The 24,397-nt window shown below is 39.7% G+C and overlaps 1 long non-coding RNA gene across 4 annotated transcripts; it reads left to right on the top strand.

Annotated features, from left to right (window-relative positions):
* Positions 1–17,906: 17,906 nt before the first annotated feature.
* LOC136541414 (uncharacterized) lies at positions 17,907–23,988 on the top strand. Of its 4 annotated transcripts, none has more exons than XR_010780357.1 (5): positions 17,907–18,098; positions 20,477–20,560; positions 20,776–20,883; positions 22,264–23,190; positions 23,513–23,988. It is a non-coding gene; the product is annotated as an uncharacterized lncRNA (long non-coding RNA). The 4 variants fall into 4 exon arrangements; XR_010780356.1 differs by lacking the exon at positions 20,477–20,560 and having other exon boundaries at positions 17,911–18,098; positions 22,264–22,427; positions 23,078–23,190; XR_010780355.1 differs by lacking the exon at positions 20,477–20,560 and having other exon boundaries at positions 17,909–18,098.
* The last annotated feature ends 409 nt before the right edge of the window (positions 23,989–24,397 follow it).

The raw sequence follows: 24,397 nt of genomic DNA, 5'->3' as shown, positions 1-24,397 counted from the left end.
GCCATCAACATTTGTAATTGGGGGCTCCTCCATTTCGTATAACATCCTCGATTATAAATTCCCTGCTTGTCATCTCGATAAATTGAATTAGTCCTCTAATTGTGTGGTCATTATCACCAAAACCCACAAATAGGGCTTGATTGCACTTTCATATTCTCCTATTAAAAAGTTATGCTTATGCTTATATTTGTCCTGCACTAAATTGCGACATTATTTATTATCGACTGAGTGTACAGTTGTGTCTAAAGCCGATGTGATCAAACACATGTTGTCAATGGCAATATTAAATGGGAGAATGGGAAAGTGGATTCTTGCATTATCAGAATTTGACTTTAGGTATGAATCAGCTAAAGCAGTCAAAGGGCAAGTAATGGCCAATTTTATTACTCAACACCATAAACCAACCATCGGCTATGTGGAACCGATGCCTTGGACATTGTTCTTTGATGGATCATCATGCAAGCAAGGTGGTGGCATTGGTATTGTTATTGTTTCACCTCAAGGGGGCAAGTTTTAAGTTTGCCTTTCAAATCAAACCAATGACCACCAATAACTAAGCAGAATATGAAGCTATTCTTAAGGGACTTCAACTTCTTTAGGAAGTAAAGGCTGAATCAATTGAAATATTTAGAGATTCACAGCCAGTTATTAATTAGTTGATCGGCCTGTATGAATGTAAAGATGAAATTCTAAAGGAATATTATGATGAGTGTCGAAAGTTACTCAAGGAGTTTCCCCTTACTTCTCTTCAGCATATTCCAAGAGCACAGAATCAAGAGGCCAATTGGTTAGCTCAGAATGTGTTAGGCTATCGAGTGTTCCAAGAAATCTTAAGTAGTGAAGCCTTGGCTAATGATTGGAGAGTTGAGATAGCAGATTACCTTAAGAATCCATCACAGAAAGTTACCAGAAAACTAAGATATAAATCTACTAAGTACGTTTTGTTAGATGATCAGTTGTATTACAAAACAGTCAGTGGAGTTTTGCTTAAATGTTTAAATTGAGAAGAAGCAAAGGTGTTGATGGGAGAAGTACATGAAGGAATATGCAGGGCTCATCAATCGGCTAATAAAATGAAATGGATTTTTGCAGGTCTAGATATTTCTGGCCAACGATGTTAGAGGATTGTTTTGAATATTACAAGGGGTGTCAGGATTGTCAACATTTTGGTAATGTTTAGAAATTGCCTGCATCATCTATGAATCCAATAATTAAGCCATGGTCATTTCAAGGCTAGGGAATTGATTTAATCGGCCAGATTTTTCCACCTTCAAGTAGAGGGCACAAGTTTATATTGGTAGCAACAAATTATTTTACCAAGTGGGTTTCGGCGATTCCTTTGAAAATAGTAACCTCAAAGAATATGGTTGATTTTGTCAAGGAGCATATTGTTTATTGTTTTGGAATTCCTCAAACCATTACTACTGATCAAGGGACAATGTTGACATCAGAAGAATTCAGAGATTTTGCTGCCAGTATGGGAATTAAATTATTAAATTCTTCTCCTTATTATGCTCAAGCTAATGGCTAGGCAGAGGCATCTAATCAAATTTTGATTAAGTTCATTAAGAAGAAAATTGAAGAGTAACCAAGGAAATGGTAGTTAACACTTAATAAAGCATTGTGGGCATATAGGATGGCTTGCCATGGATCGATTAAATCATCACCTTAGGAGTTGGTATATGGACATAATGCAGATCTTCCTTGGGAAATTTAGATGGGATCAAGATGTGTTTTGTTACAAAATGATTTGACTACCGAAGTCTATAAAAACCTTATGATGGATGATTTGGAGGACTTAAGTTGTCATCAGTTGTGCGCTCTTGAAATATTGAGGCCAATAAGTTGAGAGTTGCAAGGCATTATAATAAAAAGGTCAAGAACAAATAGTTTTATGAAGGAGAGTTAGTTTGGAAAGTAAAATTGCCGATTGGATCTAAAGATAGTAGGTTTGGCAAATGGTCGCCTAATTGGGAAGGTCCTTATCGGATAAAATGTTGTGCGCCTGGCAATGCTTATATCTTAGAAACACTAGAAGGGGAAGAGGAGTTTGATAGAGCGATCAATGGAAAATTTCTAAAGTAACATTATACTAGCGTTTGAATTAATGCTTGATAACCTATTTGTTTAGTCATCGGCTCTAATAGCCGGTACCAGGAGGGTATCATCTTTAGTTCAATAATTAACCCAAAGGGGTGAAAGCCGATACCATATGTATCACCTGTAGAGCAAAAACAGACACAAAGACAATCATGATTCATATTATGGCAGTTTCAGAGATGAATTCATAAGGAAAAGGCAAAAACTTTATTCATTCATCATTTGCTCCTAATACAAACTAATCGAACACCTTGTTCACAACATCCTAGGCTGGTGTGATGTCCATAATGGACGCCATGGCATCGTCAAAGTCCTTGATTAGCTCCTCGTGCATGACGGGATCATCAGCCATTGGTAAGACTGGGTCCATGGTGCGGAGGTCATGCCCGGTCTAGACTTGCGCCGTGGCCAGAGCCACCGCTGCGCCATGATGAACGCCATGGAGGGCAATCTCCTGGGCGCACGCTGGGATGTTGTGCAAACGGTTGATGAATAGAGGGACTCGGGGGTTGACGGCCGCCATAGCTATGGTCACCGCCTGTTGGAGGTTTTCTAACTGTACCATCAGGGCTAGCAATCAAAGAAGTAAGAAGATTGTCAAGAAAGGGGCAGTGAAGATAAGAATGAGGGTTTTCTTGGAGCTAAGCTTACCCGCTACCATGGTGTCAGACTCGGCTAGCCTCGCCCAAGCGATGCTAGCCTCATCCTCTGCGGTGAGGAGGGAGGCTTGGGAGACCCCGAGGCGGATCTCAAGCTGACCGTTTTCCCTGAGTTTCCTTGGAATAACGGTCCTTGGCAGCCCTCCATTCCTTGGACGAAGCGTCGGGTGTCACCACTAGGTGTATGATTCAGAGGAGTACGATGAAGAGTCCAGCGTGGGGGCAGTGGCAGGTGCAGCATTGGAGGGCCCATCGACCCTAGGAGGAACAAGACAGAGGTTGTCATTCAAGACAAACCTGTAAACAAGTTAGAAGACGATTCGTGGTCATTAATTAGAAGGCGTTTGATCTTATCTCATGCGGTGGAGACGCTGGCTCATCGGCATGTTCTCCTCTGGGACCATCCTTCGCTGCACGTTTGCCATGGTTATCTTCTCTAGCCATGGATGTCATTTTGGATCTTGAGGAGGAAAGGAAGAAGAAACCGCTATGGGGTTCTTGAGAATAAAGGAGATGCAAGAAGGAATAACAGCAGTTGCATATTTGTTTGGAGCCGAGGCCCTTAGCTGGTATTTATAGCCATGAAGGCAAGATGGTAGATATCTTGGAATGTGTGAAGGCAACCCCAATTAATAGAAGGGGAAGCACCGCTTCGCTAGTACCAAGGGGAACACGACATTGATGACTGAGAAGGAATTTGAAGGGTTTTTGCAATAAAGGCCGTTTTCAGATTCGGTTAAATCAGAGTAAAGTCAGAATCATAAATTGACTAATTCAAATCGGTTATTCTAGCTGAACTAAGAGATGTGGTAGACTAACAGAAAGAGTACAATTATCATCATGTTTACACAAAATATATCCTACTGATACTGGAATGTAAATTACAAGTTAAGACCATCATGAATTGCTCTTAGTGCTTTCAGTCGAATAACATCAACTTCTGCAATTTGTTGTTTATCTTCTTCGGCTGATCCGGGAATGCTCTCAAGACTGCTGCGAATAGCTTTGCCTTCTTTGACCTTGGTTAGCATCTCTTATTTCTTTTGTTTGATAGCATTGGGAATCTGAGTCAAGTTAGACTCATGACAATCGATGGCGGCTTTCACACTTTCCAGTTCTTGTTCAAGCTTAGCACGCCTAGCTCTCAGCTGATTCAGTTCTGGTTCAATTTTAGAAGAAAAATTCTTTAAATTATCGATCAGTTGTGCTAATTCTTTGGCTTCCTATTTGTTAATATTCTTCTTGGCCATCAAAGCTTCACGGTTAGCCAGATTTCTTTGAGCCTTTTTCACCTTGGGGGTAGGATCTTTGATGTTGGACAAAGGTATCAAGGCTTCAGCAAGATTTGGGGACAAATTATCCTTAATGGATAAGAACATTCTTGTCATTGGATCTGCATCCTGGACTAAATCAGCTATATTCCTCTTGAGTATTGGCAGCATGTCTTTTAGCTGAGTTTTGGTCTCATCTAGTAAAGTTTCTTGGGAAGAAATGGTTGATGAGCTAATCTCACTTTCATCTATGTATTCTTCAAAGTTGAAGGAATAGCTCAAAGCTGGGGAATTAAGTGCCTATATGTGAACAAAAAGAACCTGATTAGAAGTGACAAATGAGTTGACGATGAGATGAATGGTGAGGGGAACACAATACCTTTTCTGAAAGAGACTCTGGCTGAGGAGAAGGAACAACTGATGATGTGTCGACATCTTTTTCAACATTTGGTTGAATCGGTTCTGGGCTTTTGATGCTAGTGTCTATAGGCATCAAGAAACTTTTCGGTTTATAGTTGCTATGGAAGGATAAAAATGAGAATATGAATTTCTTACCATCAATTATTTGCTGAGATGGAAAATCAATAGTTTGGGTATCAATATTAACGGGGTCGTCTTCAGCTGGTGAGTTGTCAGACCCTTGCGCTTGTGCATATGGTTTCCTAGGTGGTGTCTGATAAAGAAAATGATCAGAGAAAAGTATGAACTGCATAAGATTAAAGGATTGAGAGGATACCTTGGTAACTTAGGTGGTGAAGTAGAGAAGTTCTCATCTTCTATCGTTTGGGTTTGTTAGAAACATCAGCTACTTTAATTATAATCGGCGCCTTAGGGGGCTTAGCCGATGAGAGATTAGCATATGCTGATTTAAGTGCCTGGGACAGCAGTTCCGCACCTAAAGCAGATTGAGATACAATAGTCCATGGCTACAGGAGAGAAGTTGAATTATAAGTTGAACATTATCTTGAAAGGGAAGATAAGTTGATTTACCTAAGCAACTAGTGATTTTGTTCTACAAAGTCTTTTCCTAGTGGTGGGTTTTTGAGTTACACCTTTAGTTGCCTTGCGTTTCGAAGACTGATATGTGAGAATTGTTGGGGGTAGCTAGGGTTTTCATCATCTTTTTCAAGGTGGGTGCAGTTGATCCCATTCTTGAGGCTAGACATGGAAGATAATATTCTATGGGATGCCCTTTCCTGTCCACACTTGGGGGATTAAATTCTATATCCTGCAAAAAAATTGTTAGATAAATTGGTAGGAGAATTTGTTAGATAATCCTTCTAAAAGAAAAATGGTGAGTTACCTCACTATCAGAAGCAAAATCGTCATCTAGGGCCAGACAATTGGGATGAACTGGACTGCAGAAGAGGTGGGAGTGCCATTCTTGCCACCAGAAATCAAACAGATTTGAGGAAAAGGTGGCTCTTGTCCATTCATGTAGACAAAGAGAAGGAAGGTATGATCCCAATTGGAAGACTCTAGAAGCTTCCATTAATTCACTAATACCTTCTCTTGGCTTCAGAGTGTTCCTAAAGAATTGCCGAGGAGGTAGTTGACCAAGGCCGAATTGATGGGCCATCAAAGAAGGGTTATAGAATTCATAAGTTGGGAGATTATCTGGGAGAAAAGCACCAGTAGCCATTTTGCCATGACTATGGCAAAATTCGGCTGGCAGTATGCAGGGTTTGATAATGCAACTAAAAATTGCAGCAGCTGTTTCATTTGAACAACCTGATTCAAACCAAAATTTGACTGGTAGAACTAGCTCATTATCTTCATCTTCATCATAAGACAACCAAGTCAAGATGTTTGCATCAAACCCTCTATAATTTTTTTTGAAAAGGTGGCCTACGTCAACAGCAATTGTTATGGCTGATGCAGCTTCACCATAATTCATACACTGTCGAGTTCTTCCTTCTTTTCCTTTATAATCTTTAGCAAAATTGGAAGAGGGGAAACTCAAATTCCTGAGATCGAGTCTTACAATCTTATACATATACAGATTCAGCCATAGTTCTATTAACCACCAAGGGCCACTGATGGTATGCACTGGTTCAATTTTTAGTAATTGGATAGTTATTTGGTGCATTAGATGATAAGCAGATCCTAGTAGATATTTTCCAAGGGGGATTCTATTGCTGGCTGCTATATGCTCTGCCAAGTATTTATGATTATAGGTTGGACCATAGGATGACCCACAAAAGATGAATTTTTCCAGCCACATATTCAAGAAAGCTATGTGTTCTCTATCATCAACAGTCGATCCATCCCCAATATGATTCGAAATATAACTTGCCCATCCTATGCAGTCTAATATTTTGGCCAATTTCTTGGACCCAACACTTAAGAAATCATAGGGTTGCATTGATCTGGTTATTCTAAGGCCGGTTAACATGTAGATATCAGACAAAGTAATAGTCATTAGACCGTGACCAAAAACAAAAGCATTCAAAGTGTTGGACCAAAAGTAAGATGCAGAGATCAAAAGTGAATCATTTCTCTCCATTCTAGACAGTGAGAGTCTCAAGCATTGGTTTAAGTCAGAAATTTCCTAATCTCCAGCTTTCTTCTCTAATACTCTATGGAACCAATCTCTCCATCCCTTAGGTATTTTGGACTAGTTTCTAAAAGGAGTTTTGGTGTTCTAGGTAGACAAATCTATTACAGATTGTTTGAAGGGGATTCGGTTAGTTTCTTGGATGATAAAATCAGATGGATCAGGGTCGCCCATAGGTTCGAGATAATAAGCATTAGGAACAACAACCGATGAGATCAAAATTTCGTTCCTCATTTCCTATAAACTAGATGAGATGAATCTAAGAAGAGGGAAAAATATAGAGTAGTGGCTAATACTTGGAAGACAGAAATCTAGAGGCATACCTCAGGAACGTAGTCGCTAGTTGCCATTGCATCCGAAATGGATCTAAATCTAAGAAATGTTGTAGAAAGGAGGCTTGAATAACAGTTTGGCAAAGTGGAAGATCTGCTAGGGTTAAAGCTTTGGTGGTAGCAGCTTTGACTATTGAAGTTTGCTTGAGAAAGAAGGGGAAGTGCGTAGGCCGAGCTAGTTAGAAATGATACTGTTGGGGTATTATATAGAATTCGGTCCAAAAAATCAGGAGGCACGCATATACTTCAGAATGAGCAGTTGCAACACAATGGACAGATAAATAGAAATTTTGAAATAAAATCATTTTATCCCAAAATTGGGGGCATGTGTTTAGACCAAAATTTAGAAAGAGGAATGTGGGAACTCAAAGCTTCCAAGATTGTGTCATCAAGGAATCGATTAGATGTGAATCGATATCAACTGATTTTGATGCGATATCAGAATCAGCTATAGATGACGTCAGCAGACGACGTCAATGGGCTATGCTTGAATGGCGTTAGGAAGATATGTCGGACTCTACCAATAAGGAAAATTAGAGTCCAAGTTATTATTAAGTTATGAAGTTTTCTTTTATTTCAAGAATTGTAATGAGTCATATTTGAGTCAATGTTTTCCTAAACGGTAAACGGTCTTTACACGGCTGCCCGTCGTTTAGCGTTTAGGCTATTTACATGGTGTTTAAATGAAGTTAAACGGTCTAAACGGCTTTGTACTTTTAAAAAAATACATATAATTATATATGTGCATGTAAAAAATCAAGTATTCTACCATTTATACATATTTATCCGAGTAAAAATCAATTAGTATGTATATATTTATGCATGTGAAAAGAACCAAATATAGATATTTATGCATGTAACATATCAAGTGTACACATTTATAAATATAATAAACTTAAGTATACAAATTTATCCATACAAAACTGAACTAGATTTACCTCGTGTTCGCCTAAACAGTCGTTTAAACAGCTATTAAGCCCGTTTAATGATGTTTATCTCCATTCCGGTTAGGCCGTTTAGACCGTTTTTTCCCTTTTTTACTATTTAAACGGTCAACCGTTTAATTTCCGTTTACCCCCTAAACAAAACAATTTACCACCGTTTACTATTTACTGGCCGTTTAATCGGCTGTTTTGGCCGTTTAGACGAACACTGATTTGAGTAGGATTCATATTTAGGTTCTGGGTATAAATATTGGACCCTGGTTATTGTACAAGAACGAACACTCAATCAATACAATCTTTTCAGCTTTCGCCATCGCATTAGGAGTAGGAGTATTGTAGATTTCGGCGAGTTCTTCAGCAAATAGGGCTACATCGACTGATCGACCTCCAGCTTGCTTGTGAGTACCATCACAACTTGTATTATGTTTGTAAAACTGCATCAGCTGATTGATCTTTTACGAGCCATAATATAAGTAAATTATCGATCCATACTCATGTTTGTAAGGCTGCATCAGCGATTGATCTCTTACGAATCATAATATAGATCAAAGTTATCGATCTTGTGTTAAATAACTTATTTAATACAATATCACCAGTTATAGAATCTGATAAGATTAGTAAGATTTTTCTTGTTATTTTTGGTTGATTCATCAGTTATCGATCTTGTTATAATTAATGTCTTATTAGTTATAACAAATCATCTGATTGAGATAGAGATAGATTGGTATCATATTATCTTAATTGTTCGTCTCCCAATCTGGTCACGCTCTAAATCTTATAATTAATGGCTTAATCCCGCTAGATCGGTTATTTTATCTCTATTTCAATCGAACATAGTATGCATTCAAAGACACGTTTCAATCTTGAATAAACTCATTAGTTAATGAGATCTAATTTAATGACACTACTATAGCTACATCGATCCGATCGAACCTCACTGGTAAGACTTTAGATTGGAAATTGTTGATTAGTTGTTTTGTTCATGATCGAGATATGTACTTTGTTTGTTTGATATGGCTGCATCGGCTATTTAGTCGATTGCCTGTACCTTCACGCATATAACATGTTTTCATGAATTTGTCGACATCTAGATGGTTTTATAGATTCTTCAGCTTTAGTTTGTTATCATTATCATAGCTGCATTGATCCGGTCGAATCTCACTGTTGAGGATAATAGATTAGATCCAAATTGTTTATGGATTCATTTACATTAGACAGTCGATTGTTCACATGTCATACACTTTTCATTAAATTTACCGGCTCACACTTTATACTGATTTTGCTCTATTTAGCCGATGATGTTTTCTCATATCGCTTCTTTGCTGATTATCAACTCTGTAATCGATTGATAACATCAATCAACCATTTGGCCATATATATTGGAATTTTAAGGAAAGATCATCTGATTTTTGTATTTGGGTGTATTGTGCTTATTTTTGTCTAGATTAATCACTCATCATAAATCTGCTATGTTCCATGAGCATTGGTTATTTTGATTCATATCATTATCATTTAATATTAGTCGATAATCCTTGATTTAAAGATCTTCATTTCATGGATACGCCGAATATCAACTATTTAGTCGATAACCTTATTGAATCGGCTATCTAGCCATATATTTGGAACTGTCTGGAGCAACACCGATATGTTCCACCTTAAATTACTAATAAGATTTTCTCTCCTTGTTAATTGCAGGTCAAATTGACTGGCACGTCGTTGGGTTTTCAGAATCGGCTGGTTTTGTGTTGAAGCCATGCAGATCTTTGGTCTCGTTCCACTAAGATCTTCTGGCTTGCTGTGTGTTGATCATATCGCAACATTTTTGTGTCAACACCCCCTTATCATGATCATGACTACGTGACGCATCTAGACCTAATGAAGGTAGGGAAGGGTAGGAGGAAGAAGAAGCGGCTCAAGGGGGACATGGGCGCTATGAGAGGATATGGTGAAGACATGTACGAAGGAGAAGACTTTAACGAGATGCATGGCAGGAATCTTTGCTCCGTTTGCAAAGAACCTGGTCACAAGGCTAGCAAGCATAGAAGACGAAGGCGGCTGGTGCATACAGCACACATTATATTCTATTAATGTTATTGTTTGCTATGCTATTTAAATTTGCTATGTTAGTACGAATTATGATATTCATTTATTCTCTCATTTTGCATAATACTTTCTTAATGTTCCTTTTACATTTACTTAGTTTTTTTGCACTATTGTTCCATCATATTGTATTAATCTTAATGTTTGTTCTAACACATCCATTTCAAATTTGAATCAGGATGGGGGATCATCATCCGCAGTACCCCCTTCTTAAGGTGCACTACGACAAGGACCACCGAGCCAAGCACTTGTCGGAGCTTCAGGAGGCCTTGCTACCTCTTAGACTATGCATGCACCAGCCACACCGCTGGGATGAGTGATATGAGCCGTACATATGGCATGCTGACTTCCTTGAGATCATCTGGGTCTTCAACACTGGGCTACCGATCCTTGACCCTGCACTTCTCACTACAGCTGTGGATAGGTAAGATTTCATTTAAGTTTATTCAACTTGACAGGACTAATATGTCTCATTGTTTGAATTAAAACTTCTCTTTTTGAATTACAAACCCATAGGTGGAGGCCAGAGACCCACACCTTCCACCTTCCTTGTGGCAATATGACTATCACGATGCAGGATGTGAAGATGATTCTATGTTTGTGGTTGGGGGTCTTCTATTGACTAGGATCGCCATGGCTGGGGGCGTAGCAGCATGGCAGTGCCATGCGAAGCTACGCAGGAGCAACAGGCGTGGTGGTCATTGAAGTTTGTCCGGGTGGAGTGCTCTGTTTAATTGTCAGGGATGTGTTTCCAGGATGTGTGTTCCTAGTGTGATGTTGAGTCCTGTAAACTTTTTTGTGTGTTCCATTGATCCATTGCATACTTATTTCCTAACCTGTTTTAGTAAAGCCGGGAGACTATGCTTTCGACCTCAGAGATACTCTACTTCTATCTCCAAATCATTCCTTTGTCTACCCTCTCAGCATATTGGTGTATTTCTTGTTGTCACCTTCGATTCCAAATTAGAGAACAAATTATGAATTGTAAAAATTAAAAACAAGCAACACTCCGATAGGATCATGGAAGTGCATTACACCAAGAGGCAAATTAAAGTGCCAGCTAACCGGAAAGTTCAGTTCGTGGATACAGGGCATCACAACTTCGAATCAAGTACATGACAAATGGGACACAACGAAAAGTTCAATACATGACAGGATAATGAAATATAGCACATCTGATAATGAAAACAAAACATTACGGAAATCCTCAGTCAAAAACATACTGAGTAAGCAACTTGTCATCCTAGTACCAATCCTCTACCACAACCTCATTGCTATGGCTAGGCTCACCCGCATTGCCCTGATCTGTTTATCGCATGTAGTAAGCGGCCTCCACTTCATCTGTGGCCTAAGACAAGAACGCATTCTCCTCCTCGTTCATGTGGCTAGGCTCACCTGCATTGCCCTGATCTGCCTGTCACCTGTAGTAAGCGGCCTCTGCTTTATCGGCAGCCTCTGCGGCCCGAGAGAAGAATGTGTCCTCCTCCGCCTGCAAGCCTGCCTCTGCTAGAGCGATGAGCTCACTTAGTCTACTAGTGTTGTCCTCATCCTCCTCCACCTACAAGCTCACCTTCGCTAGAGCAATGAGATTGCTCAAACTACCAGTGTCGTCCTCATCCTCGTCCCCCTCATCGGACAGCATAATCGGAGATAGAACGGTGCGACTAGCTCTTGTTCTATGCTTATGAAACTTTTTTTCCTGAAACCTTGCATGCGCCACCTCTACGGTATGGTCCTCGCTGCATCCAATCCCTTCATGTATAAAATGCAACCAGTTAGAAACACAATTATATTATATTTAAAAGCAGGCAACGAAAATAACAAGGCTTTCAGTCACTCACTGGCACATAATGCAACAACATGGTCATTCAAGACATGCATCTATACTCTTGCCTCCTCCCTTGCCCTCTCCTCCTCTGCCTTCCTCCATCTCTTCAACCCCCATTTGTTAAGCCTAACACCCATCGGGTTATGAAAACCACGCTGTCTAGCAAACTCACGCATCTTCTTTATGTGGCCTTTAACGAAGAGCTCAACAAACTAAGGTCCATAACCAAACTTCCGTGTAATTATTTGTTTCACCTTGATTTCATCCAAGAACTTAGCTTGACCATCATATGATTCCCACTTGCATTTCCTAGTGCTCTGTTCAAACAAAAAAATAGATTATAAGTCTTCACAGAAGAAAAATATGATTTCATGTTTTCCATAATAGTAACCAACCTCATCATAGTCGACCATATGGCCACACCAATGGCCTATTCCAAGCTCTGAAGGGACTAGGCCGTAGTTGGCTTTAACACCACATTCGCACATGACAGGAGGTGCTTCGATGATTATCCTTTCTTTCTTCTTTTCATTTGCCTTTGGTGGCTCCGATCATTGATTCTTAGGACCATAGAGCCACTCCTTGAAATGACACTTCACAAATCCAAATCACTATAACAGAATAGATTAGTACATGCACACATAGAGCTAAACATTTAAACAGATACACTTTCCACTTACTTCGTGCTTGTTGGGACACACAAACTCCAACGTATTCTCAGGGTTTATCATGGCTCGATCTCCACAATCTCATAGAGAAGGTTCCTCGAGTTGTCTAACTATGGTTAGGTGCTTCTCCTTAGCCATCATTGGCGGGGGGTTAGGGGGAGGTGGAACCCACCGCTCGAAGTGCTCACGTGGATGCCTCCCTCTCCACCAATCGTCAAAAAGGAGGTACCTTGGGTCAAACTTGTCTAGACCATCGATCCACTGAAAGAAAAAGCACCTCTCATAGGCCTACACAACAAGATTCCAACAAATTATTAGTAACCTACTAACACATATAAAGAAAAAAAGGTACGGAAAGAATTACTTATATTAAAACATCTGCATGTGTAGAAACAACGCGCCGCTGTGTTCAGATGTCTTGATTGAAACACGTCGGCTAGAAAACCATAGTCACAGTTAGGGACAGGGAGGTCAGGAGGGATGGGGGCATCTTTGCTAAACGCGTTGGGGTATAGTTCTCTAGGACGACCCCGTTTTCGCCATAATTGCTCCCAAAACATGTCTTCCATCTAATAAAATGATTGTAATTTAACATCAATCAAAACATCACAAATTACTGAAAAGGAGAACCATTTGCATTATAGCTAAAGTAATATAACCAACACTTATAGGAACAAAAATAAACCTTACACTCAACATGGTAATTACAACTAAAGTAATATAACCAACACTTATAGGAACAAAAATAAACCTTACACTAAATATGGTAAACATACTTCTAATCCTTGAATCCACCATTCAAACTAATATTTTCCCCCAAACCCTAGCTACCAATCCTAATCCTTAATCCACCATTCAAACTAGTAATAAGAGCACCATTACCTTGACCGAGGCTGAGGAGGAGCTTGGGGGAAGGTAGGGAAGGGGCGGCAAGGGAGGGAACAGCAGTGGCTGGGTGTGGGGGAGTCGGGAGGCGGTGGCACGGGCCCCCCGAGCGCCCTCACTTCCATGACCAACGACGCGGCATCGATGTGCCATGATCCATGGCCCGGCAGCCCGGCCATGTCAGTAGTTAGCGCCGCTGCTGCCTGACACATGGCTAACCCCGCCGCACTGCCGTACATGGCGCGGTAGCATGAATTTGCCACGCCATGCGAATAGGCGCATCCAAAAGTGTTAGTTTTGAAAAAAAAATAGTGTCAGATCTGATAATAGTTTAAAAAAGTGCTAAAATAAAAAAATTCTCCACTGTCAGGTTTGTGTCTCGTATGCTTTATTTTCACTTATCTCGCTTTCTGTCTCGAACTGAATGAAAAATCCTTTGATAAACAACTTTTAAAATAGGAGGAAAGATTATTTCAGTCATGACTTGATGGATAGATTTACATAACACTTTTTATAGAAGTCTTGCTACTGTTGGGAACTTATTATTAGGGACCCCATGTTACTTAAGTTGTTGTGGAACGAGATATAGTAGAATAATGAGAGCTTGATTCTTAATGTCTCGTTATTGGAGAATTTTATTTCAAAAAGTTAAAAGAATAGCTACACCTCTCCTTTGAGGTAAAGCAATATCCCACCAGAGTCATATATGATAGACTAGGAAAACCTTCTACATTTACTACTTGTCATTGTATTGAGTTTGGTCAAACCTTGTGATCCTTGTTGAGAAACTTATCATGCTCTCAAGATCAAGATCATGTACACTCCACATATATTTGTTGCTTCTACACTAGGAGTACGCAAAAACATGTTTTCCATCCACCCAAAAATGTTCTACTTGTACACTGGGATTAGACACAAAAATATGTTTGTTAGGATTTCACCGAATAAATGCTCCAAGTTCTTGTAAATGTCTCTCTCAAAAGTTTTGCTACAGAAAAGAAGCATGGACTATGCAAAAGTTATTCATAAAAAGAAAAAGAAAAAAAGGAGTTGAGAAAAAATGGACAAGTGTCCGAGATATTAAAAACAATGGGTACTTAGATGCCCGCCTGAAAAAAAGAGAAATGAATAAGATAGCCCATGATTTCTTATAAAAGTATTTTCAAATTTCAACAAGAGAGATATGTTTCAATGAGCATAGTAGAATTAGGTTAGCCACCATATATTCATCCACGCACATGCACATCTTGATCTAAGAGTATGACATTTTTCTCCTTAGATCCTTGTTTTGACTTTACAATATATGTAATGCAAGTATGTTCTCATATTTATTCCTACCTGAGCTCCACATAGACTTTTAGAAGTACGTAAAAAGAAGGCAAAGTTATCTATGCCTTGGTGAGGATCCAAAAATACCACATATATTGAGTGATTTGAGAGTGCCACAAAAAGGAGAAGGTAAGCTATGTTTTGTTTTCAAAAATTCTAAAATATTTCTCCAATGGACTTGACTGAAGGAAGAAGATGGTCTATTTCAAGCTGTTCCATTCTTCAACCGCCCAAAGTTTCATGGTAGACACTTTGAATCTTGCAGTGCATGCATGACTAGGAATAGTTTATGTTGATGTCTTGCCCCAATGTTATGTCTAAAGTGATCCATCCTTTTATCGAGGACGAGTAAAAGCCTAAGTGTGGGGGAGCTTATTGACAGTAGTTAATGTCAACTATAAACCATCAATATACCATGCATAAATGATTAAAATGGATCACCAACATAGGTATAGTTTTTAAAACTAACGAGTTCTATGAGTTTTGGTGATTTCATGACTGCAGCAGGATTTAATCAGAAAATCATCGTGGAGGACCTATTCGTCAGAGTAAATCACGTTATTTCACGATGAAATCGACTTGGGAAGACTCTAGAACAATCTAGAAGACAATTCACCAAGACCCATGCCTAGGTGTCAGAGTGTGGGACCAGCCGACCCCACCTATAGGTGGACTGGCCTATGGGGCCCACCTGGCAGCCTCTCCTTTGTATGCCAGTTTTCCACAGCCTTAAAGATCAAATCTACACCATTGTTCAAGGTCAGTTTGATTCGAGGGTCCAGATTTGACGTTGCCATGGATTCATGGGCCCACAGGGTGCCTAGTGCCCCCTATAAATACCCCCTATACCTCCTCCAGCAGGGCATCTTGAAATCCTAAACCCTAATTCACATCCAAATCATGAGGATCAGAGCCAGCAATCAAGAGAAGATTAGTCCTTCAAGATAGGATCTAATCTTTGTAATTAGAAATAGAGAGATAGAGAATAAGGGAAGAGTTTGGAGGAAGTGCAGGCCTATCGGTGCTCTCTCTATGGCTTATACCCTGACGGATTCAAGTTCTATTTGAGCTTGCTTCTAATATTTCTCTAGTAATCAACTTCTAATTCAAGTTAGTATCTTGTTTATATTGTTCTTCAGGTTTACAACTCTTTACGAGTACTTTAATCCTTGTCGCTCTAGAGTTAGAGTAGTATTCGTAGTGTAAGCGTGGTGCTTAGACTTGGTTACTCGTGGATGTTACCCTACATTCCGAATTGGTGGTATATCGCAAGGGTAACTATATAGCCTTTGTTGAGTCCTTTGTAGACCATCTCCCGTTTGTAGGCCGAGCAGGGCCTGGTTACTAGGAAAACATACTTTGCCTATGTTTCTCCTTAGTAATATTCCCAGTTGAATAGTAGAAGACATAACTTACCGAAGTTAGAACTAGAAAACCCTAGTGATCCTCTCTAGGCTCCTATTTATCTTAAGCATTGTTGCTATTCTGGGTTAAGTTAGACTTAGTTAAATTCACACACGGTTTCCTTGAGTTCAATATTCTGGAATACTTTCTGGTGAGCTACATCGGTATCCATGCGCTTATGGATTTTTTTGTGTGCGTTTAAATATACCAACAACAACTCTCCAACACATAGAGCATGTCTACCTTGAGCATATGACTTGAAATAATTCTCTACATATGAATTCAACCTTAGCTTCAAGTACTTCAACAATTAATTTAAAAACGATTTGATCTGCCTCACAATATGACTTCCCATAGCTTTACTTGTTCAAGACTCAATGTAAGTATTCTCTTCTTCACCTTAGCCAAATGATCATTGTGGGTTCTGTGTGATGCATTACATGTGCACTTTCATTGAGATGGCGCTACTCTGCCACACATGACTAGGTTCGTATATTTGGTCAATTGACGACCTAGCTACTTAATTTGAGTATATTGCAATATGTGTTTCATACACTCTATGCTTCTCTCACTTTGTGTTGTAGGAAACAGAGCCATATACTTTGGACTTCACTTAGTGAAATATCGTCACTTCAAGAATAGCTTGATGGTTTCATTACGGACCAAATCGTGAATCCAAAAAGAGAGCATTGTGTTATCTAATAGAGAGGCAGCTCGGAATCATCTTTTAAAAATGGCAATAGTACTTGCCATATACTTTGTTGTAGTGCTTGATAAGATTTTTTTATTTTTTTCAAACAATCTCCGATAGAGACACATCGTATACCAAAGTTGTAGTGATTGACAAGATTAAAAACATTGTGGTTGAAACTTTTTTTCATCTGAATTCATTTAGTAGCAAAAATATTCAATATATAAGATTATGAAATGTTGATATAAAAAGATTGCATCCTATATATTTTCACAAATGTGTGTGTGGTGTAGTTGTAGAGAGGTGTTATGGCTGAGTACTTGGTCGCAGGACTGATTCCTCAAAAATGCAAAAAATTTGGTTGACCACCTATGGAAATTGACCATTCACAGGAAAGCACGACTACCCTATCCTCGATTTCACTTCAAACTCTAACACTGATGTTTTTTGAATGAAACTACGGAGGGGAGAGCTTCCCCGCCTGAATATATTGATTTATTATCAACAGCCTCGTTTTTAGGAAACGAGACAAAAACCCTGGTCGTGCGGTTAATTTTGAAAAACCGGACTAAAACCAATACAACAACCCCAGCATAAGGGCTAGATTGTGGCATGTCCAAAAAAACATCAAAAATGAGAGAAAGAAAATTACAACACCAAAGCACAGGAACTCTTCGATGATGCCTCCAGAGAGTTGGATGACGCCGCAACGTAATCATCGTCAGCGAAGCAACAAGAGACGACGCCGCAGATAGCGATGAAAACGGACGGAAACGGACGGGAAAACCTCATTTCTACTTCCGTTTCTATATTTTTTTGGCGAAAACAGGATCGGGTTTGGAAACCGAATCGGAATATGCGGGTGTACGGAAACGAACCAATAGGGTCGGAAATTCAACGGAAACGGTCAAAAGCTGAGAACTTAAGTTGGAATACCACACACCTTTATACTCACAAATGGTTCACAAATGACAAACTTATCTCTCTAGTTAGGCGGAAAAGAATACTATTTTATTTTTCATTTTTCCTATATACCAGTCGCCTGGTTTTTTTGTTCTGTTCAGGCGATGTGTGGTCCATCGATTTGTCATCAAGGTTTGTGCGCCGTGGAGCTGTCTATTTGCATCTATTCGAATCGGATGTGATCCATTACCCGATAGCACCCAGCGTTTTCGGATACGTTTGCTGTTCCACACTGTTCCTCGGACTGCGCGTTAGGGAAGGAAACAGAGGCGACTTCCTCGAGCTCGTCGCGGCGCGGCGATTGCTTCGGCGGAGTCGCGGATCCTCGCTGCGGATGCTGTCAGAGGTCTCCAGCATTGCTCTTCTGGTGCGTGGTCGCTCTCTTTTGTTCGTATTTGTACCTGCCTTGCTCTTCTGTTGCTGCAAGTATCGGATCCCATTTCTGGATGTGTGCTCGATTAGTTTGACTGGTAGCTCGAGGTCATAGGGTTAGGGATTGGTGGTGTAGGGGTGTTCTATGCTGCCGCCTCTACCCCATGCCTCGTGCTCGCTGCCTACGTGGTGCGCCTGCTTGCCCCCGTCGGGCCATCGAGCGCTTCCGGCCCTGCTCTGCTTTGCTGCTCGCTGCGAGGGTGCTGGCGCGTACGTTGGGGTCGTGCACGCGCTGGAGTTCAGGGTTGGGGCACTGGACGATGGGTTCGCGGGAACTGCGCTGATCGGAGCGTATGTGGCGTGCGGGCATGTGGGGGACACAAGGAAAGTGTTCTACAGGATGGCTGTGTTGGACGTTGTCTCCTAGGCATGAAGCTTGATAGGTATAATCCCTTGAGCCAATATGTTTGTTTCTGCAATTGTTTGTGAGAATTGGAACAAGTGGTGTTCCGTGCCAAGTTAATTAGGTCCACATTCAATCAGATGATTCGGATTTGCTCTACCCAAGTGCCCATCATGTGAAGTATAATAACTCTATCTTTAAATCTGGAAATGTTGTAGCCAGAACTTGACTTGGCATTTATTATCTTCAAAAGTACCAAGTTTGAACTTTAGATAAACACATTTGTTGCTGACAATAGAAAAGAAATTAATCATAATCACTTAGTTAAAATAGTTATCAGCAGCTGTTATTGCAATTTGAAACTGAATGTCTAAAGGACAGCGTTTTTGTCAAACTTCGAAGCTCAATTAAAATGGATTTCACCTATAGGCCAATACACAAATTTGGTGTTGTTCCCAAGTGTAGTGTATGGGATGATGAAAATTATTATTATTTGTAGAAATGGTACAATAATTGGACACTAAATACTTGATCAAAGTAGCTCTGTCAGTAGCTCTGAAATTCAGTTAAACTGACTGAACTTTAACTGAACTCGAGTTTCAGTTAAACTAACTGAACTTGGAGCCCCTCTACCCCTTAAACCGTGAGGAATCAAACCTTGGTCCTTAAACCAATGTTGTAGATTATAGATCGAAGAACAACTTTTGGAGCTGGACGTTGAGATTTTTAGACCGACTGGCATCATTTGCTATATTGTGCCACTGATGTTTTAATGTTCTTTTTCAAAATGGATGACACTGAAAAGATGAAATAGTCATCATCATCCAACGACGAATCTTCCAATTCTCTTTGGAGAAATGATTTGTGAGAACTCATATCTGTCAATTAAGTATGGCCAAGGATTTAGATAACTTGATCTAGCCACCTACAGCCCGTCTGATGGCGGTTACGGCTGGCTGGGAGGTGGCCGTGGCCAGCTGGAGGGATGCAGGGCCTCATGGGCAGAATAAAGTAAGGCTGATGGAGGCTGGGGGCGGCAGAGTGCGTGCGTAGCTGCCGGCCGGGTGTTGCCTGACGGGGCGTGGCGGCAGCGTCATTTCCCTGTCACTTCACGTTGATTATTCTAGCGATCTCCCGCATCCCCATCATGTCGCGTTGTTGGAGGTCTTCCAGAGGTCTCCCGCATCTCCATCTCCTTGCTCTTTTGGTCATGTATGTATTCAATCTCGTTTCCTAGTGCCATTTCGTGTGTATTAGTTTAATCAGTAGCGTGAGGATGGCACTTGGATGGAGAGTTGTCTGTTTGAGGTCTCCTGGCATAGGAGTGCACGATTTCGGTTGAGCGATTTTGGTGACATTTTTTGCAAATGAGGTGGTTTTCTTGTAGGTGTCCGTGTTAATTAGGGTTTGTTTTGATTTATTGTTCTAGGATTTGATGGTTTCTGGGATTTATTTTTTTGGTTCGAGGCCATGGATGATCGAGTTGTGTTGCTTTCGCCTGCCCGCTGATGCCTTGGCTGCGTATCGCCTTGCCGAAATCTGGAACATTCTGCTCAGATCTCACTAGTTTTCAATAAGAAAAGAATTTTACAATAACACTTTTGCCTATCCGGAGGGTAACACAATAGTAGCTGTGCTTTCCTTTTCTCCTATCACTGTAACTAATAAAAACAGAGAAAGTGAGGGATTTAGCTCCACGCCGCGCAACTAGATGAAACAAGTGCAGTTTTCCCCTAGTGCCTTTGATAAATTCGAAGCCAACATGGTAGTGTATCTGACCTATGTAGTCAACTAGTATCTGGATGCTGACATCTTTGAACTGATCTGCTATGTTCAGAATAGAGAGAAAAGTCCATTGGTCAACATTCAGCGCCACTTATTTGTCTTTGAAAAAAATATACTACAGTACTGCTCCTTTCTATACCACTGAACTATGTGATCCTAATTTTCGTTTATTTAATATATTTCAGTACCCCTTGTTTCCCTAGAAAAACATATACATACGCAAAAAGCTCAATTATCCAGGGCTCTTGCTGGTCAGTGTTGTCGAGCAGGTGCACAACTAACTCAAGTGTCATTGTTATTACAGTCTGGAATTAAAATGAAAAACTGTATGTTGTTCTTCTCCATAACAGTTGTAGTTCTCTGTTGCCACTTAAAAGTTAGAGACTAAAGTCAAGCAAGGTTTTGGAACTACGCATGAGTTCTCTACTTCTGCATGCTTATTTTGATCGCTACAATAACTGACAACTATTTGTTTGTTATGAAGGGTATTTTGCCAGATGTGCTGAAGTGTGTTAGTGACAATAAGAAGCATATGCGAGAATGCACTTTGACTGCTCTAGAACCACGTCGAGAGTAGATTGATGAACTAAAGGTTTGTATATTGCATAATAAGGGAACTGCTTTAAGATTGTTACATTTACATCCTTTTATAAGTCAAATTGTATGATTGATCAATTCTCTTTCAGTGCCAGATTTTTGTTTATAGTTTGACACCACATACTTTGGTTGATATGGCACCATTTTCCACCTAGAGCTTGTTATATTATGTGGTTTTCTGTCAATGATACTGCTGCAGGAGAAACTACATCACTTGTACTTTAGTGATACCAAAGAAAGTTCTAAGCATATGCAAACCAAACAAATAAAAGATTCAGTTACATAATTGCAATCTGCAATAATGTAAATTGCAAGTAACGAGCACCGCAATTATAGTTCTGAGCATATGCAATATGCTGGTGTTGAACCATTTCCCTCCTCATCCATTAGTAACATAGCACTTGTTTGGTTCATTGATGCTTCCATCCATCAGTAGTCTGTTAATTGTGATTTGTGTCAGCACACACCACATTTTTGTCCTTAGCCTTTCATAGAAAAAATTTGTATTTTTTATTGTGATTTGTGCCAGCACAGACAACATTTTTGTCCTTCTTTTCATAGAAAAAAAATTGTTATTTGTGATTTGTGCCAACACATTTCAGTTATTTGTCTTTGTCATACTATTGAAAAAATTGTAATTGGTAATTGTGATTCGTGCCAACACGGACAATATTTTTGTCCTTGCCTCTCCATAGAAAAAAATTGTTATTTGTGATTTGTGCCAACGCATTTCAGTTATTTGTCTGTCATACTATAGAAAAAAATTGTAATCTGTTAATTGTGAAAATTGTAATCACTTACACAAATGAATTGTATCTGAAGTTTTGTATCTGTTGGTTTTGGAAATGAAATTTCAGTAGTACTCCTAGCTAACAGATTACTCGCAAGTCGTTTTCAGTGTGGAAAGAATTTCTCACGTGTCTGTTTGGTCTGCAAGAAATTGGCGTGGTGATCTGGACGTAATATGTAGTTGTTTAGGACTGCAGGTGGGATATGTCAATGAATCTGGACACAAATGTGGCTTAAGTTAATCTCGTGCAATTTTCTTTCAGAACCAAAAACGGAAGGTATACCAATGAACTTGCATATAGGAGTAATAATACTGTGTATAAGCTTCAATAAATTCAACGCATTTTCTGACTATCCTCATATAAAAAGCACAGTGTGTCATAAAAAATGAATAAATGTGGTTTCATCTGGCAAAAACATGGCACTATAGTGGTTATGTGCTTGTTTGAGGGTGTTGTCATTTTTTTGTCATTTCTGTGAAGTTTCCTAAGAACCTGGGAAGTAGGACTCTATTCATTCACCACTAACTCCTTTGTTGATGCAGTAGAACATCCGACAAGAAACTGAACTGCTCGTTTTAATGCAGCCAATCTTGAGATGAGGGACAGTGACCCGGAGGCGACACTTGAGGCAGACCTTAAGCGAGCGAGAGCTTCCTGAACTAGAGAACGCTGCAGTTTGAGAGCTATGAGATGTCCCAGCACACGCAGGAGCAACACGCTGTAGCCTGGCCTTGTGGTCATCTCGCTGGTAAGCATGTTCAAGCACTCAAGATCCTAGTTGACATGTCAATAAATATTGATTTCTATGAAGTTTCATACTTCTGCAGCCTACGTCATGATACGGTCAAAAGGAACCTACATTATGTTTAGCAGCTCCATCTTTTCTTTTGTGCCAACCTGATTTCTTTGTGGTTGGATACATGTTTAAGGACAAGGAAATTTGCTGAAATTTGTTGCTTAAAATTTGTTGTATAATCAACATTAACATAACAGTTTCTTCCGATAAACCATGACCTTAAAATATTCATCTATTATGTCCATCATGAGCACTTTAGGAATTAATCCTTGTATATTGGTTGGTGCTCTTGTCATGTGAAATAGGTGCAACATGCTAGACAGGACAGAACGTTCATTCTTTAATCTTTCTTAGTAACTATACCCTTATTATCTTAATGTTCATGTGTAGTGAACAAGTGATCTGGTCACACAATGTTAATGTATGGTAGTTGCTTGCTGTCTTTTTGGGAACGAACTTAGTTTCTTGCTATCTGAATGTCTGTTCCAGCAATCTATTGACTATAGAAAGGTATTTGTGCCAGCGCAGTTCAAAGGCTATTTCACTTGAATGTTTGCTCTATGTTTCTTCTGATTTCAAATCATTTTTGTTACATCTCTTAGTATTAATGAGTCAGTCATGTTCAAATTTGCATGGGGCTGCATGGTGTCTGGAACAAGACAACTGGAAAGAGGAGGGTCACTGGTACATGGGCTCCAAAACTGGCAGCGAAAAGGTATGTATTTGTGTAACAGTATTTGTGTCTCATTATTCCTTGGTGGTTTTGATGGTGTAGTGGTACTAAGTTTTATCTTAAAGTACATTTTGTCCCTAATTGCATACATATATAGTAGAAATTGCATTTTCAAAAAGTAATAGTTACACTGATTGAAATGTGCAATTTTCTTTTCTATTGTCTGAAATTATCGACATGGTATAAATGGTAGAAAAATTGATTATGCCTTCAAATTTGGGGAGTTTATAATACGTGCTATATCTAAACTTGACTGTCTTAAAGAAATTATCAGATACTAATCCCACTTGAGATTCTTTTGCAGTACCAGGCCGCAGATCTAAACAAATATTTGTAGATGGGATCCTCATGAAATCAACATAAACTTCACGCAATTTTACAATGGAATGGTGATGCACTCTATACTGAATCTGGATTACATGAATAAAGAAAAGTGGAGATGAATTCAAGAGAAGATTGGATTGTACATGAAGTACCTCGGCCACATCTTCTGGGTCGGTGTTCTCCATCTCCTTTGCCGCGGATTGATGTTTTGTCTCCCATTGGTCGCCTCTTCTTGGTTTTTTCGATCTCCTTCCTGTCAATCTCTCTGTTTCTTGTAGCAAGGGTTATGGGGACAGTGAGGGCTTCTGTTATTTGCTATTGGGCCAGTGTCGAAAGCACAGTTACTAGGCCTATGTTTATTTCATCTGTAAATGTCCAATAGTGTAAACAGGTGTGTTTCTAACAGATCCATTAATGAAGAGATACATGTATTGGGTACTACCCGCTTTCTGGACCCGTTTAGACAGCTTTTTAGCATAAACAGAACAAGACAGATCCTGCACGTTACATTCAAATTTGATAGTTGGAATCTGTCACCTAAAATAAAGCTATATTTCGGATACCTGGAGGCGTAGGTCTCACCTAAAATGCAGCTCAGATTTAGACTTTATTTTTATCCACTATTTTATATTTTTTAAAAGTTGGAAAAGAATATACTAGTACTACTTATCGCAAAAAAGAATACTAGTAACATTGCTGCCTTATCCGTTCGTATAAGGGAGAATTCTCTGTGTGCTATTAAAAAAGATCGTAATGCCATGTGTGTCCGTGAAAAAGTTCAGCGGTCTTCAGCGTTACTACTCTAACTTTTTTGTGCCCTCCATGCCACTCCCGTTAATTTGGGCTCTAACGTCGTTAAACTGCA

The sequence above is a fragment of the Miscanthus floridulus genome, chromosome 3, assembly GCF_019320115.1.
Source record: "Miscanthus floridulus cultivar M001 chromosome 3, ASM1932011v1, whole genome shotgun sequence".
NCBI classification, from domain to species: domain Eukaryota; kingdom Viridiplantae; phylum Streptophyta; class Magnoliopsida; order Poales; family Poaceae; genus Miscanthus; species Miscanthus floridulus.
The sequence above is the reverse complement of the archived record's forward strand: the minus strand, read 5'-3'. Positions and strand labels throughout refer to the sequence as shown.